This window comes from Callithrix jacchus, chromosome 4 (genome assembly GCF_049354715.1).
Source record: "Callithrix jacchus isolate 240 chromosome 4, calJac240_pri, whole genome shotgun sequence".
Lineage (NCBI taxonomy): Eukaryota > Metazoa > Chordata > Mammalia > Primates > Cebidae > Callithrix > Callithrix jacchus.
The window spans coordinates 27,663,337-27,679,965 of NC_133505.1; the positions used below are offsets into that span (position 1 = coordinate 27,663,337).

The window sequence follows — 16,629 nt, forward strand, 5'->3', positions numbered from 1 at the left end:
ATTTCTACAAAAAATAAAAAAATTAGCCTGGTGTGGTTGTGCATGCCTATGGTCCCAGCTACTCAGGAGGCTGAGGCCAGAGGATCACCTGAGCCCAGGAGGTTAAGGCTGCAGTGAGCCTTCATTGTGCCACTGCACTCCAGCGTAGGTGTCAGAGTGAGACCTTGTCTCTAAGAAGAAAAATAGTTGAACTCATAGAAGCAGAGAGTAGAATAGTGGTTGTCAGGGATTTTGGGGGAGGGTAAGTGGGCAATTGTTATTCAGTGGGTATAAAGTCTAAAAAAAAAATATGCAGAGCTTTCCCAAACAGCCCACTGTAAACAAAAGAAACTGCTTCCTATCACCCTGTCAATAGCTTTTCAACTAAAACAAGAATATGTGTAAATGTGTTGGGTTTTACCTGTGATCACAGCTTGTTGCTTTTTACAAGAACAAGAATGTCGATGCCATTCAACGATGCAACAGCATCGGAGCTAAGTGGCATCGCAGTACTGGGACCCTCTGCACCTACCCCATGGAGGTCCCAGAGGTGTAGGCAGAAGTTAGGGAGGGCCCATATCTAGCAGATCAAAAGACAGCAAACCCAAAACACTGCATGGGAACTTCAAGCACAAACATCCTCATGGATGACCATGACGGTCTTTGAGGGCCAGGGGGCAGGGCTGGGAACCTGAGACCTGGGTTGTCTGTCAGCAAGAAGCTTCCTCACCGTGTTGTGCTTAAACAGCCTGCCTAGTTCACTTCATTCCTTTCACCGATATGTCTTGAAGTTATCCTGCTTAGGAGGAAGTAATAAATTATATCACCTCAAGTATGTTTGCTTCTGTCAAAATGACTTTGCGGAACTGATCTTTATCAAAATGTTTCTAGGTCCAGCAACCTTGTTTATGTGTTTTATTCACTGACTTGGAAGATTTTATGGTAATATGATATATTATCAAGTTCCTGCCCAAAATAAAGTTCAAGAACTCTGAAACAACATTTTAAAAATAGTAGAGGGTCATAATAAAGACAAGTGACCAGTGAAATTGTAATTTTTATTTCAGTTTTTAAAAGTACATCAAAATGCATATTTGTTCATTTCAGTCACAGTGGGACATCTGGGAAAGGTTGTGTTAAAAAAAAACTCAAGAAATCTGTGCTTTTTTTTCGGCACAGAAAGTAAATATAAGCTTCATTTTAAAAATGCTACACAAGCCTTTGATTGGTCCATGTAGATTTTAAACAGTTCCATACTGAGATTTGGGGGTATTTATTATGATATCTATTTTTATTTAAATATCAAGCTTTATCATTTTTTAATAGAGGAAAATTTGCTCTGTTAAGATTACCAGTTATATATATTAAAAATTAGACTCACAGCCAGGTGTGGTGGCTCATGCCTGTAATCCCTGTACTTTGGGAGGCCAAGGTGGGTGGATCACCTGAGGTCAGGAGTTCAAGACCAACCTGACCGACATGGAGAAACCCCATCTCTAAAAAAAACAAAAAATAAAAAATTAAATAAAAATAAAAACAAATTGATTCAGTTCAATCCACTATGTGTCTTAACAACAACTTCTGCTCACTTTTGGTTTACTTAAGAATGGTCACACATGGCCTAAATCTTGGGTGAATGAGGAAAAGGAAAGAATTTTATCCTGAAAATAAATGACCACCCTTTCAAAGGAAAAACATAACTGCAGAGACTAACTGGCAAAAGAGAGGGAAGCCGATTCATGTCGTCCAACTCATGTCAAGCTTCTTGATATCTTCTCAAAAGTCATTGTCTCTTTTTATAATTTTTAAAGCTTTTTTCTCTGTTATTTAGATGGGATAATTTCTAAAATGCGGTTTGCAAGTGCATGGATCCTTTCTTCTACCCTTTCCAGGCTGCTGTTAAGCCTGTCCCGTGGTGCTTTTATTTTAAATACTTCAATTTTCAGTTCTAGACTTTTAAACTTGGATCATTAAATAGTTTCCATATTCTGCTGAAATTCTGTATATGTTTATTTATGATGACAATATTTTCCTTAGGTCTTTGAATATTTATAATAGCTGTTTTAAAGTTCTTGTCAGCTATTTCCAACATTGAGCCATCTCACATTTTTTTCTATTGACTGCTTCTCCTCTTAACCTCATTATACTAGTCTTAATTACTTAAATAGCTACTATTTTGTTTGTATATTATACATTATGGATAATATGTTGAAGAGCTTTTGGATTTTCTTTTTCTTTTCTTTTTTTTTTTTAAAGATGGGGTTTCACCATGTTGGTCAGGCTTGTCTTGAACTCCCGACCTCAGGTGATCCGCCTGCCTTGGCCTCCAAAGTGCTTGGATTACAGGCGTGAGCCACCGCACCTGGCCAGATTTTATTTTTCTTAACTGAGTGTTGCTTTCTAAGTAATCAATTGCTTTTTCGACTAATCACCTTAAATTTGTGGATACTTAGTCTTAACTTTCTACAGATACATTTCTTTTAGCTTTGCCACTTGTTTTAGGGTGAATTTCTTAGGTGTAGAACACACTCTTTACTCCTAGGGTATGGCCTTGGTGATACGCAAACTCCAAATTCCATCTCCCTTGCAGTGAGCAGCCAATGAAATTGTTGCTCTGTTTTTGACACTTTCCAGCTGTTGCTTTACTTGACATCTTTGGAGTCTCATCTCATTAAGCCCTTTTCAGGGGTCAACCAAGAATTTAAAGTGAGTTTAAATGCAGATTTGGGGGCTTCTTCTTTGTGGCTCCCTCTTTTCCAAGGTTCCTTCCCTCAACTTCCAGGCCCTTTGGTAGCCCCTGACTCCATCCTCTGATGAGTCAAAAACACTGTGCTTTTCTGCTCAGTCCTAGCCACTTCATGTCTTGTACACTGGGGAGTGCCCTCAGGGAGTAGATGTATAAACACGAATCTCATTCAGTGTGGGTGGTTTTCTTATTTCAAGTGTCAAATGACCTCCACTTTTCTGTCTTTTTTTTTTTTTTGAGATGCAGTCTTGCTCTGTTGCCTAGGCTGGAGCACAGTAGTGTGATACAGTGACAAGAAGTTCAGTGACCTCCCAGGTTCATGCAATTCTCCTTCCTCAGCCTCCCGAGTAGCTGGGATTACAGGTGCCTGCTACTACACCCAGCTATTTGTTTTTTTTGTATTTTTAGTAGGGACGGGGTTTTGCCATGTTGGCCAAGCTGGTCTCAAACTCCTGACCTCAAGTGATCCACCTCCCTCAGCCTCCCAAAGCGTTGGGATTACAGGTGTGAGGGACCACACCTGGCCTCTCCTCTTCTTTCTACCTAACTTTGGTGATTTTTTTTTTCCAGGGCCTTCAAACAGTTAAATTTTATATTTGTCTGGAGTTGTATAATATTACCTGAAGAAGAGTTAGTCCAATAAAGCCACTCCGCCATTTCTAGAACCAGAAAATCAAGAATTTACTTTTAAGTACTGATACCCCAAATATTTCCAAACAAGATTGCATTTTATGACCCTCAAATATATCTGTTTGTGTATTTATGACTTGATGTGTGGATATGTAACAGCAAAATAGGTATTGTGATCTTTACTGTAACTTCAAGATTTTCAGCGGCTTCATATTCAACTTGGGATTCCCCCCATGCCTTTATCTTTGTGTTTTTCATTCATTGTTTCATTCTCAGATAATCAGTTTTTCAGTAGTTCAATATTCCGAGTGATTTCTCCCAATTCTCCTTCCAAGGTGGAGTGTTTAATTGTGTGTGTGTTTTAAGACTGCCAGCATGTTTGTTGTCAGACTGGCAGAATATCCTTTGGTAACGACTATTATCAGGACTAGGCTGACCTGGCAGCTGCCTGCTTCTTTAAGACTGTGCATTTCACATTTGAGCTTTTCAATTTCTGGGAAGGTAAACATTCTCAAAGAAGATATAATGACGTGGCCTTCTTAGAACTTCCAATTCATAATATTTCTTAAGACTATAATAAATTAAGAATTTCAGAACTTATTTGTATTTAAAATTTGCAATAAAATAGTTTAAAAGCACAACAGGAAAAACTTAAAAGACTTGCATATGCCCCGCTTTTCCAAAAAAAACAAAAGAAGTGTTCTGCTAAAAGTATCTTTCTTTCTCCTTTTTTTCTAAATAGAGATGGGGTGTCACCATGGTGGCCAGGCTGGTCTCAAACTCCTGACCTCAGGTGATCCACCCATCTCGGCCTCCCAAAGTGCTGGGATTACAGGCGTGAACCACCACACTTTTTTTTTTTTTTTTTTGAGAAGGAGCGTCACTCTTGTCCAGGCTGGAGTGCAATGGCACCATCTTGGCTCACCACAGCCTCTGCCTCCCAGGTTCAAGTGATTCTTCTGTCTCAGCCTCCTGAGTAGCTGGGATTACAGGCATATGCCACCACGCCCAGCTAATTTTGTATTTTTAATAGAGACACGGTTTCTCCATGTTGGTCAGGCTAGTCTCGAACTCCCAACCTCAGGTGATCCACCCGCCCCAGCCTCCCAAAGTGCTGGGATTACAGGCGTGAACCACTGCTCCCAGCCTGCTGAAAGTTCCTTTCAAAGAAGATCTTTTTTTTTTTTTTCTTTTTCCCAGAAGAGCCCATACAGATAGGATTTGGGAATTGGTTTGATTGTGCCCTTGGAACAGAGCCTAGTGCTGAGTTTTTTTTTTTTTTAAGGGAAAAAGAGAAAAAGAAGGGGAAAAAAAGAAAAAGAGGGAAAAAGGAATATTACTTCATTCCTAAAATGGGTTTCAATAATGGCCGATCAATATTTTGAGTGTTTAAAGTGGTTAATGCATATTTTATGTGTTTAAAATGGAGACCTCTATTGTGTTTATTTGTTCTGGCTCTGAGTTCAAATCCTGGATATCGTTATCAATTTGTTGTCTCGTTGAATCTAAATCTCACTATGTGTCTTATGTATCTGGGTGTTAAGATCTCTTATTGTTACATTTATCCTTTTACCCTTGTATCCTTATAGCTTTGAAATCTATTTTGTCAAATGTGAAAATTGCAACTCCTGCTTTTTATTTATTTATTTTTGCTCTCCATTAGGTTGGTACGTTTTTTTTTTTTTCCAACCCTTTATTTTGAGTCTATGTATATCTTTGGATATACCGTTGGATTTTGTCTGTATCTTTTGATTGGGAGATTTGGTTGATTTAACTTTAGGGTTGCTGCCATTTGATATTAACTGGCTATTTTGTCCTTTTGTTGATAAAAATTCTTCTTTATGTTAATGCTCTTTACTTTTTGGTGTATTTTTAGAAAGGATCATACTGGTTGTTCCTTTCTGTGTATAATGCTTCTTTTAGAAGTTCTTGTAAAGCAGGCCTGGTGGTAATAAAATCTCTGAGTACTTGCTTGTTCCTAAAAGATTTTATTTTTCCTTCAAATGTAAAGCTTAAATTGGCAGGATATGAAATTCTGGGCTGAAAGTTTTGTTCTTTAAGTATATTGAATATTGGCCCCCACTCTCTTCTAGCTTGTAGGGTTTCCGTTGAGAGATCTGCTGTAAGCCTAATAGGCTTACCTTTATGGGTAACTTGATCTTTCTCTCTGGCTGCCCTTAATATTTTCTCCTTCGTTTCGATCTTGGTGAATCTAACGATTATGTGCCTTGGGGTTGGTCTTCTTGAGGAATATCTTTGTGGTGTTCTCTGTATTGCCTGGGGTTGAATAGTGTTCTGCTTTGCTAAATTAGGAAAATTTTCCTGGATAATGTCCTGGAGAGTATTTTCCAGCTTGACTTCATTCTCTCCGTCACATTCAGGTACACCAATCAAGCGTATATTAGGTCTTTTCACATAGTCCCATATTTCTTGGAGACTTTGCTCATTCCTTTTTATCCTTTTTTCTCTATTCTTGTCTTGTCGTTTTGTTTCATTAAGTTGGTCTTCGACCTCTAATACCCTTTCTTCTGCTTGATCCATTCGGCTGTTTAAGCTTGTACATATTTCACTGAGTTCTCGTGTTGTATTTTTCAACTCCATAAGTTCATTTGTATTCCTCTCTATATTGTCTATTCTTTTCAACATTTCATCGAACCTTTTTTCCAAGTTCTTAGTTTCTTTACATTGGGTTAGAACAAGTTCCTTTAACTCCCAGAAGTTTCTTATCATCCACCTTTTAAAGCCTACTTCAGATAATGGAACACAGTCCTTTTCCATCAGGGCTTGTTCCGTTACTGATGAGTCCTTTTCCATCAGGGCTTGTTCGGTTGCTGATGAGTCCTTTTCCATCAGGGCTTGTTCCGTTGCTGATGGGTTCTGATTTTGAGTATACTCGGCCTTCTTAGGCTGTTTTTTTCCCTTCATTGTAGATGAACCGCCTTTCTAATTAGTTTTCTGAGTCAACGTCCGACTTACTGATTCCCAGTGCTGGGATCCGAGCCACCCACTGTGGCAGCCTAAATAGCAGCAGTAAGACTGATGGTGCTCTTCTGCCCGGGAATCTCTGGTCTGGCTTCCCTCTCGAGTCCGCAACAAGCGGCTCTGACTTCCCCGAGCTCCAAACTCTGGTCAGTAGGGGAAGCAGTCCCGTTGGCTCTGCGTGAAGAGCTGCTGCGCCGAGACGCCGGCAAAACCGCTGCGGCGGCCACAAGAGTCACACTGGCGACCCGTGGGGCTCCTCCACTGGGAATCGGCTAATCGGTGAGTGACGAAAATTCGTCTAAAGATGTGGCGTCGTCTCGTTCTCTGAGCTTTCACTGGGAGCTACAATCCTGAGCTGTTAGTGGTCAGCCATCTTGAATCGTCTCCAAAGAAGATCTTTAGTGTTCTAATCAGAGAATGTAAGTGGGCCAATGTTTACAGCTGCGTTATATTCATGAACAATTGCTAGGTGATGAAGCTTTGTATTTGAACAGCATTTGACAATCTACAAATGCCAAGTTTTAATATGTATTAATGAGTGTCGACTTTGCATCTCCAAGTCTGTGCTTCTGTCCCGAACTCTAAATTTATGTATCCAACTGCCTACTCAACACTTCACTTAGAAATCTTATAGTTTAAACTTGTCTGTTCAAACTGAGCTTCCAATCTTTTTTTCTTCTTCCTTTATTTCCCCAAGCTGCTTTCTCTTCAGCCTTCCCCATCTTAGTTAATGGCAACTTTTGAGTTGGAGGTAGGAGCTCCCCAGGTGCTGCAGCCGCCCAAACCATAAGTGCAGACCCAGGTCTCCTGCTCTAGGAAGCAGGAAGGATCCTCACCCTCCTGGGCGGGGCTGCACCCTCCCAAGCTGCAGCTGTGGAACGAGCCTCCCTATGCTCTTGGGGCAGGGCCAGGAGCAGGCAGAATCTGCCTTCCCAGTACAGCTACAGCCCCCCTCCTAGGCGTAGGACCCTCCTAGGCATAGGACCCTCTTAGGTGCAGGACTTGGGCCTTTGTCCAGCCTGCACCCTTGAGGACCCCAGGAAAGACTACCCCCACCCCCAACCCCACTCTTCCTCACCTTCCCAACTCCCCCAAACCCACCCTTCCCCATCCTCCCTCCTGTCCCCCCAACCTCCCTCTCATACCTCCATCCTGAACCTACCTCCCACCCCCCACCCTCAAACTCCCTCCCACTCCCCAGCCCCCCACCCTCAACCTCCTTCCCACCCCCACTCCCCACCCCCCACCCTTAACCTCCCTCCCACCCCAACCCCCTACCCTAAATCTCCCCCACTCTCGCCCTCAACCTCCCCACTAGCCTGGGCAACAAGAGCGAAACTCTGTCTCAAAAAAAAAAAAAAAAAAAGGAAAGTTTATCCTTGACTCCATGTCTATATTTTAGAATAGATTTCTTACTAAATTTAGAAATCCTCTTGGATAACATTTAAAAAGTAAGAAGTAACTGGGAATTCAAATTTTATTTGTCCAGTCTTTGCTGGATTATTTAAAATAGACATATTTATATTTTTGAGAAAAACTTTTATATTTATATTCCAAGGAATACTCTAGATATTCAAGTTGGAGTGAAAGGTGTTATCAGTGAGCAACCATTTTTACAGATATCTGAGAAATCACCTTGAAATGATTTTCCTGGCATTTGCACAACTGATACAGGTCAGTGATAATTTTTATTATTCTGTCACTGGTTAGTACTCTCTTCAAATTCAGCAGATGCCTGGTATAACATTTCACAGACTCCGGGCAAGCTGACCTCATCAGAGAATTGAATCTTTAGGGACTTATGGCCACAGCTAACAATCGTATTTTCCATCAGAAGTACAGAAGGTAGAAAAATGTCAGCCACTGAATAACTGGGTGGCATAAGAGTTACAGATTACTATGGTCAATTTATCATACTGAGGAGTGGAGATAAAGTCTTAAATATATTGGTCTTGGATATTATTAGTCCTCTTTCTTCTCCATATGGAATGTGTTTAGCTTTTTATATGCATAATCTTGTTTTATCTTAAATTATGCTATTTCAGTTTTGCTGATTCTGAGTAAAGCAAATTATCCTTTATAACATGGATGGGGCTTGTCCAACCCACTCAGTTGAAGACCTTATTAAGAGTAAGGACTGAGGTTTCTCGGATAAGGAGGACTTCTCAGAGAGCAATATAGAAACCTGGCCCGTGTTTCTAGCCTACTGCCCTCCAGAATTTAAACCCAACACTGAAACCATGACTCGCTGGAATTTCCAGCTTGCTTGCCTGCCTTACAAATTCTGACTTGCCAGTTTCAATGACTGTGTAAGCCGATTCCTTAAACTAAATGTCTCTCTATATGTACATCTGTGTCTATGCCTATTTCTATCTCACCTATATGTCACCTGTACATCTCCTCTAGGTCTCTTTCTCTGGAGAACTCTAATACATCAAACAACACAATTTTTTTTCATTTTCTCATCCTCCTCATTGTTTTCTGAGTATCTTCCAGGTTACTAATATCTTATCTCAGGTACTCAAGGCATGATGAGTGCAGGGTAGAGGAATACTGTTATCATCTTATCCTCGCCCCAGTATAACTTAGCTCTTAAGGACAAGAGTCTTGGCTACAGAGAGAGAAGGATTTAAGCCCCCACCCTGCAATTGTATGACTTGAACAAGTTACTTAATTTTCTTTCAACCTTGGTCTCTCTAAGCCTTTGGTTGGAGATAATAGTAGTAACCACACGATAGTATTCTGTGGTGTGAGAGTAAAAGCTACTCTACTCCAAAGGAAAAAAACCACTCATTCTTTGGCTTCAGCGGCAAGCAATGACCAGATCTAGGTTTAAACCCATACTTACTTATTTATTTTTGAGAAGTAGTCTCGCTCTGTTGCCCAGGCTGGAGTTCAGTGGTGCGATATCAGCTCACTGTGACCTCCACCTCCCAGGTTCAAGTAATTCTCCTGCCTCAGCCTTGAGAGTAGCTGGGATTACAAGCACGTGCCACAATGCCCAGCTAATTTTTGTATTTTAGTAGAGACAGGCTCTCACCACATTGGCCAAGCTTGTCCTGAACTCCTGACCACAAATGATTCGCCTGCCTTGGCTTCCCAAAGTGATGGGATTACAGGTGTGAGCCACCTCGCCCAACCTGATTTAAACCCATACTAATGGAGCAATGACAACTCACTACAGTAACTAGGAAGACAATCAGTGATGGCCCACACTTCCTATAAACAGAACACTAACAATAGTCTCAGGGAATGACAATATTTTTGAAGGTCAGCCAACCAACAACTGCTTCACTTAAATAACTGCACTCCCAGAGCTAAATATCAACTCACCCCTAACTCCTCAATTTCTGAAAATGCACCAGTCCCTGAACTCAATGCTTGTATAAATGCAGCTCTCAGATTTGCTCAGAGACCCTGTAGCCCCAGATGTCACCAAGCTCTTGGACTGTAATAAGGAGAATGTGCTGCACAGCTGTGGCACCCAGAAGGGCCCCCTGAAGGCAGGGGAGCAGTGAGTGGGCCCTGAGGTTATCAGCAGGGTGGCCCTTGGAAGACGGATGGGAAGCGGCAGGCCCTGGACTATGTGGAGCGCTCCCCACTGACCCAGCCCTACCTGCAGTGGGCCTGCACCCTGGCCCATGCTCCTGACTGCCTGGCCAAGCAGGAGGAGCTGAAGCGGGACCTGGCCCAGCACTCCAAGGAGGGGCACAAGTGGTTCGAGGCCACAGACAGCAGGGCCCCAGAGGTGCCTGCTGCTGAGAGGTGGTGTTGGGGCCTGGGTGCCCCCCTGACTGAGAGCTAGCAGAGCCAGCTCAGTGAGGAGATCGAGAAGAAGTGGCAGGAACTGGAGAAGCTGCCTTTGTGGGAGAATAAGCGGGTGCCACTCACTGCCCTGCTCAACCAAAGCCACGGAGAGAGCCAGGGACCCCAAAGTGACAGCCATGAGGCACTGGAGAAGGAGGTTCGAGCTCTTCAGGCTCAGCTGGAGGCATGGCATGTCCAAGGGGAGGCTCCTCAGAGTGGACCAAGATTCTCGGAGGGTGGCCACATTCCCCCGGGCTACATCTTACAGGAGGCATGTGAGTGCAGCCTGGCAGAGATGTAGTCCTCGCATTAGCAGGTGATGGAGGAGCTGCACCGGCACCACAAGTGGGAGCTGCAGCAGCTACAGGAGGAGAAGTGGCTTCTGGTTGAGGAGACAGCAGCCACAGCCTCAGCCATTGAAGCGATGAAGAAGGCCCACCAGGAAGAGCTGAGCCAAGAGCTGAGCAAAACATGGAGGCTCCAGCAGGGCCTGGATGGCCTCCGGAAGCAACGCCAGTCAGATGTGGAGGTACTGGAGCAGGAGCTGCAGGTGCTATTGGAGCAGTACTCACAGAAGTGCCTGGAGATTGGGGCGCTGATGGCAGCATGCCAAGGAATGCTGGCACACCTTGCGCCGCTGCCAGCAGGAGGGCCAGGAGCTGCTGCACCACAACCAGGAGCTGCATGCCCGCCTGTCAGAGGAGATAGATCGGCTGCCTAGCTTCATCACCTCACAAGGCATGGGCAATGGCTGTGGGCACAGCAACAAGCGGAGTTCCTGCCAGCTGGAGGTGCTGCTTCGTGTAAAAGAGAACGAACTCCAGTACCTGAAGAAGGAGGTGCAGTGCTTCCAGGATGAGCTCCAGGTGACGCAGAAGGAAAAGCAGCTCGGGAAAGTACCAGGACATCTATATGGAGCTGAGCCATATCAAGATGCGGTCAGAACAGGAGATCAAGCAGCTGAAGGAGCACCTGCGCCTTGCCATGGCTGCCCTGCAAGAGAAGGACTCCATGCACCACAGCTTGGCTGAGTAGAGGTCCTGCCCAGCTGCAGACCCTCCAGCCTGGAGGACAAGCCAGCCTCCTTCCTCGCTGGATGGAAGTCCAAAGCCACGCTTTCTCCTCACCATCTGTGGGCCACATGTACACTTGCGTGCGCGCGTGCACACACACACACGCACACACGCACACACCTGTCTGCATGCACCCCCACACACACTCTGCATATCTGAGTGTGCCCTTTGCACTGGGTCTTACCTTGCACCTTCTTCAGGATTTTATATGTCAAGAGATTTTTATATGGATTTTTTTTTTTTTCTAAAACACTTTAAGAAAAGAAAAAAGCAATTCCTGGTGGCTGTGTGCCTCCAACCCTGGTCCCCAGCCAGCCTCTGCTTGGGCTTCTGGGCTGGTGGCACTGCCCCAGGGGTCTGGCAGAGGCCCAGGCAGTGGCCATGGCAGGCTGTCTTTGCAGGGGAGAGGTGGGAGTCTGCCACCCTCTTCCTACCCTACCTCCTACTAACACTTCCTACCCCACACGGCCCGTACCATGGGGCTCCAGACAGAGGGAGCCAGCAGCAGGCCTCATGGTCCCACAGACTCCTCTGAGGCTGTGCCATGCAAAAGGTGTTTCTCTCCTGTTCCCTGAAGCTTTTAAGAAAACATTCCAGAAAAAAACAAACAAAAAAAACTCCTCCTTGAGGGTAGAGTGGCTACATAGATTAGTTGGAATTATTCTGCACAGGAGATTTGTCTATTCTCCCTCATGATTGATATTTATTCAGTTAGTTATATACTTATATTGGGATAGACTCATGCTTTTTTTTTTTTTTTTTTTTTTGAGACAGAGTCTCAGTTGCCCAGACTGGAGTGCAGTGATGTGATCTCAGCTCACTGTGACCTCCACCTCCCGGGTTCAAGTGATTCTCTTGCCTCAGTCTTCTGAGTAGCTGGGATTACAGGTATGTGCCACAATGCCCAGCTAATCTTTGTATTTTTAATAGAGACGGGGTTTCACCATGTTAGTCAGGCTGGTCTTGAACTCCTGACCTAATGATCTGCCTGCCTTGGCCTCCCGAAGTGCTGGGATTACAGGTGTGAGCCATCATTTCCGGCCAGACTCATGCATTTAAAAAAATACTTTGGCTTGTAATCAAATACTGGGTTATTATTTTTCAAAATATTTCCAACTTTGGCCATAGAAGCTCTTTCCATTGGATCTCATGTCCTTTTGCCATGACGCTAAGGTAGGAGGCAGGACTCAATTCCAGAGGCAGGGCTTGGACACTGGACCAAATTGAGGACTAGCTAAAACAGAGATGGGGCAGAAGCACCTTTCTATAAGACATGCTCACCAGTGTGCCATGGCAACATACAGAAGTTACCACCCCTTTCTATGACAACCTGGAAGCTACCACCCCTTTTAAAGAAATTTCTGCATAATCTGCCCCTTAATTAGTCTGCCCCATAATGTGCCCCTGCTCCACAAAGAGCCATCCCCCTGCTGCTGCTTATACACTGCTGCTTCAATAAAAATTGCTGTCCAACACCACTGGTTTGCCCTTGAATTCTTTCCTCAGCAGAACCAATAACCCTCCCAAGCAAAGCCTCCATTTTGAGGCTCACTTGCCCTTTATCAGCTCCACTAATATTTCTTTTATTATATATAATATATTTATATATATAATATAATATAATATAATATATAAATATATATTATATATAATATATATAAATATATAATATATATAATATATATAATAAAAGAAATATAATAAACCATCTTTTTATATATATAATAAAAGAAATATATATATAAATATATATATAATAAAAGAAATATAATAAAAAAACCATCTTTATTGTTGGTTTGTTGCATAGGTACATACATGGAAATGTGGTTTGCTGCCTCCATCCCTATCACTTACATCTGGCATTTCTCCCCATGTTATCCCTCCCTTTACCCGCTGTCCCTCCCCTAGTCGACCAACAGATTCCAGTGAGCAATGCCCCCTCCCTGTGTCCATGTGTTCTCATTGATCAACACCTCCCTATGAGTGAGAACATGTGGTGTTTGAGTTTCTGTTCTTGTGTCAGTTTGCTGAGAATGATGGTTTCAAGGTTCATCCATGTCCCTACAAAGGACACAAATTCATCGTTTTTTTATGGCTGCATAGTATTCCATGGTGTATATGTGCCATATTTTCCCTGTCCAGTCTATCATCGATGGACATTTGGATTGGTTCCAGGTCTTTGCTATTGTAAACACTGCCACAATGAACATACATGTGCATGTGTCTTTATAATAGAACAATTTATAATCCTTTGGATATATACCCAGTAATGGGATTGCTAGGTCAAATGGAATTTCTATTTCTAGGTCCTTGAGGAATCACCACACTGTCTTCCACAATGGTTGAACTAATTTACACTCCCACCAACAGTGTAAAAGTATTCCTATTTCTCCACATCCTCTCCAGCAACTGTTGTCTCCAGATTTTTTAATGATCGCCATTCTAACTGGTGTGAGATGGTATCTCAATGTGGTTTTATTTGTATTTTTCTAATGACCAGTGATGACCATTTTTTCTTATGGTCGTTGGCCTCATATATGTCTTTTGAAAAGTGTCTGTTCATATCCTTTGCCCACTTTTGAATGGGTTTGTTTGTTATTTTTGTTTTTCTGGAAGATCTGTTTTAATTCTGTGTAGAGTCTGGATATTAGCCCCTTGTCAGATAGGTAGATTGCAAAATTTTTTTCCCATTCTGTTGGTTGCCGGTTCACTCTAATGATTGTTTCTTTTGCTGTGCAGAAGCTCTGGAGTTTAATTAGATACCATTTGTCTATTTTGGCTTTTGTTGCCAATGCTTTTGGTGTTTTAGTCATGGAGTTCTTGCCTATGCCTATATCCTGAATGGTTTTGCCTAGGTTTTCTTCTAGGGTTTTTATGGTGTTAGGTTTTATATTTAAGTCTTTAATCTATCTGGAGTTAATTTTAGTGTAAGGTGTCAGGAAGGGGTCCAGTTTCTGCTTTCTGCACATTGCTAGCCAGTGTTCCCAACACCATTTATTAAACAGGGAATCCTTTCCCCATTTCTTGTTTTTTCAGGTTTGTCAAAGATTAGATGGTTGTAGATGTGTGGCATTGCCTCTGAGGCCTCTGTTCTGTTCCATTGGTCTGTATCTCTGTTTGGTACCAGTACCATGCTGTTTTGATCACTGTAGCCTTGTAGTATAGTTTGAAGTCAGGTAGCATGATGCCTCCAGCTTTGTTCTTCTTGCTTAGAATTAACTTGGCTATGCAGGCTCTCTTTTCATTCCATATGAAGTTTAAGGTGTTTTTTTTCCACTTCTGTGAAGAGGGTCATTGGTAGCATGATGGGGATAGCATTGAATCTGTAAATTACTTTGGGCAGTATGGCCATTTTCACAATATTGATTCTTCCTAACCATGAGCATCGAATGTTTCTCCATCTGTTTGTATACTCTCTTATTTCCTTGAGCAGTGGTTTGTAGTTTTCCTTGAAGAGGTCACATCCTTTGTTCTCATTGGTTTTGAAGAACATCTTTATATCTGCCTTCATTTCATTGTTTATCCAGTCAACATTCAAGAGCCAGTTGTTCAGTTTCTATGAAGTTGTGCAGTTCTGAGTTAGTTTTTTAATCCTGAGTTCTAATTTGATTGCACTGTGGTCTGAGAGACTGTTATGATATCCGTTCTTTTGCATTTGCTGAATAGTGATTTACTTCCAATTATGTGGTCAGTTTCCGAGTAGATGTGACGTGGTGCTGAGAAGAATGTATATTCTGTGGATTTGAGGTGGAGAGTTCTGTAGATGTCTATTGGGTTTGCTTGGTCTAGATCTGAGTTCAAGTCCTGGATATCCTTGTTAATTTTCTATCTCATTGATCTGTCTAATATTTACCATAGAGTGTTAAAGTCTTCCACTATTATTGTGTGGGAGTCTAAGTCTCTTTGTAGGCCTTTAATAACTTGCTTTATGTATCTGAGTGCTCCTCTAGTGGGTATGTACATATTTAAAATCGTTGGCTCTTCTTGCTGCATTTATTCTTTTACCTTTATGTAATGCCCTTATTTGTCTCTTTTGATCTTTGTTGGTTTAAAGTCTATTTAATCAGAGACTGGAATTGCAACTCCTGCTTTTTTTTTTTGCTCTCCATTTGCTTGGTAAATCTCCCTCCATCTCTTTATTTTGAGCCTTTGTGTATCCTTGCATGTGAGATGGGTTTCCTGGATACAGCACACTAATGGGTTTTGACTTTTTATTCAATTTGCCAGTCTGTGTCTTTTGATTGGGGCATTTGGCTCATTTACATTTAAGGTTAATATTGGTATGTGTGAATTTGATCCTACCATTTTGATGATAGCTTGTTGTTTTTCCCATTAGTTGATGCAGTTTCTTCATTGTGTCTGTGCTTTTCACCATTTTGTACATTTCTGGAGTGGCTGGTACTGGTTGTTTCTGTCTATGTTTAGTGCTTCTTTCAGGAGTCTTATAAAGGAGGCCTGGTGGTGACAAAATATCTCAACAATTGCTTGTTCATAAAGGATTTTATTTCTCCTTCGCTTATGAAGCTTAGTTTGGTTGGATAAGAAATTTTAGGTTGAAAGTTCTTTTCTTTAAGGATGTTGAATATTGCCCCCAACTCTCTTCTGGCTTGTATGGTTTCTGCCAAGAGATCTGCTGTGAGTCTGATGGTCTTCTCTTTGCGGGTAACCTGACCTTTCTCTCTGGCTGCCCTTAGCATTTTTTTTCTTCACTTCAACCCTGGTGAATCTGATGATTATGTGCCTTGGGGTTGCTCTTCTTGAGGAATATCTTTGTGGTGTTCTCTGTATTTCCTGGACTTGAATATTGGCCTGCCTTGCTAGGTTGGGGAAGTTCTCCTGGATAATATCCTAAAGAGTGTTTTTCAGCTTGGATTCATTCTCTTCGTCACATTCAGGTACATCTATCAAACATAGGTTAGCTCTTTTCATGTCATCCCATATTTCTTGGAGGCTTTGTTCATTTCTTTTCACTCTTTTTCTCTAATCTTGCCTTATCATTTTATTTCATTGAGTTGATCTTCAATCTCTGATATCCTTTCTTCTGCTTGGTAAATTCAGCTATTGAAATTTGTGCATGCTTCATGAAGTTCTTGTGTTTTTCAGCTCCATCAATTCATTTATATTCTCCTCTAAGCGGTTTATTCTCATTAGCATTTTGCCAAACCTTTTTTCAAGGTTCTTAGTTTCTTTGCCTTTGGTTAGAAGGTGTTATTTTAACTCAGAGAAGTTTCTTATTACCTACCTTATAAAGCCTGTTTCTGTCAATTCATCAGGCTCATTCTCCATCCAGCCTTGTTCCCTTTCTAGTGAGGAGTTGTGATCCCTTGGAGGAGGAAAGGCATTCTGGTTTTGGGTGTTTTCATTGTTTTTACACTGGTTTCTTCCCATCTTTGTGGATTTATCTACCTGTGG

At 42.2% G+C, this 16,629-nt stretch overlaps 1 protein-coding gene and 1 pseudogene across 1 annotated transcript in view; both read left to right on the plus strand.

Moving 5' to 3' along the window:
* Window positions 1–16,629, plus strand: part of LOC100895108 (uncharacterized) — a 43,579-nt gene that overhangs the window by 22,487 nt on the left and 4,463 nt on the right. The gene's annotated exons all lie outside the window — the stretch shown is intronic.
* On the plus strand, window positions 8,020–12,783 carry LOC100408772 (TRIO and F-actin-binding protein pseudogene; annotated as a pseudogene).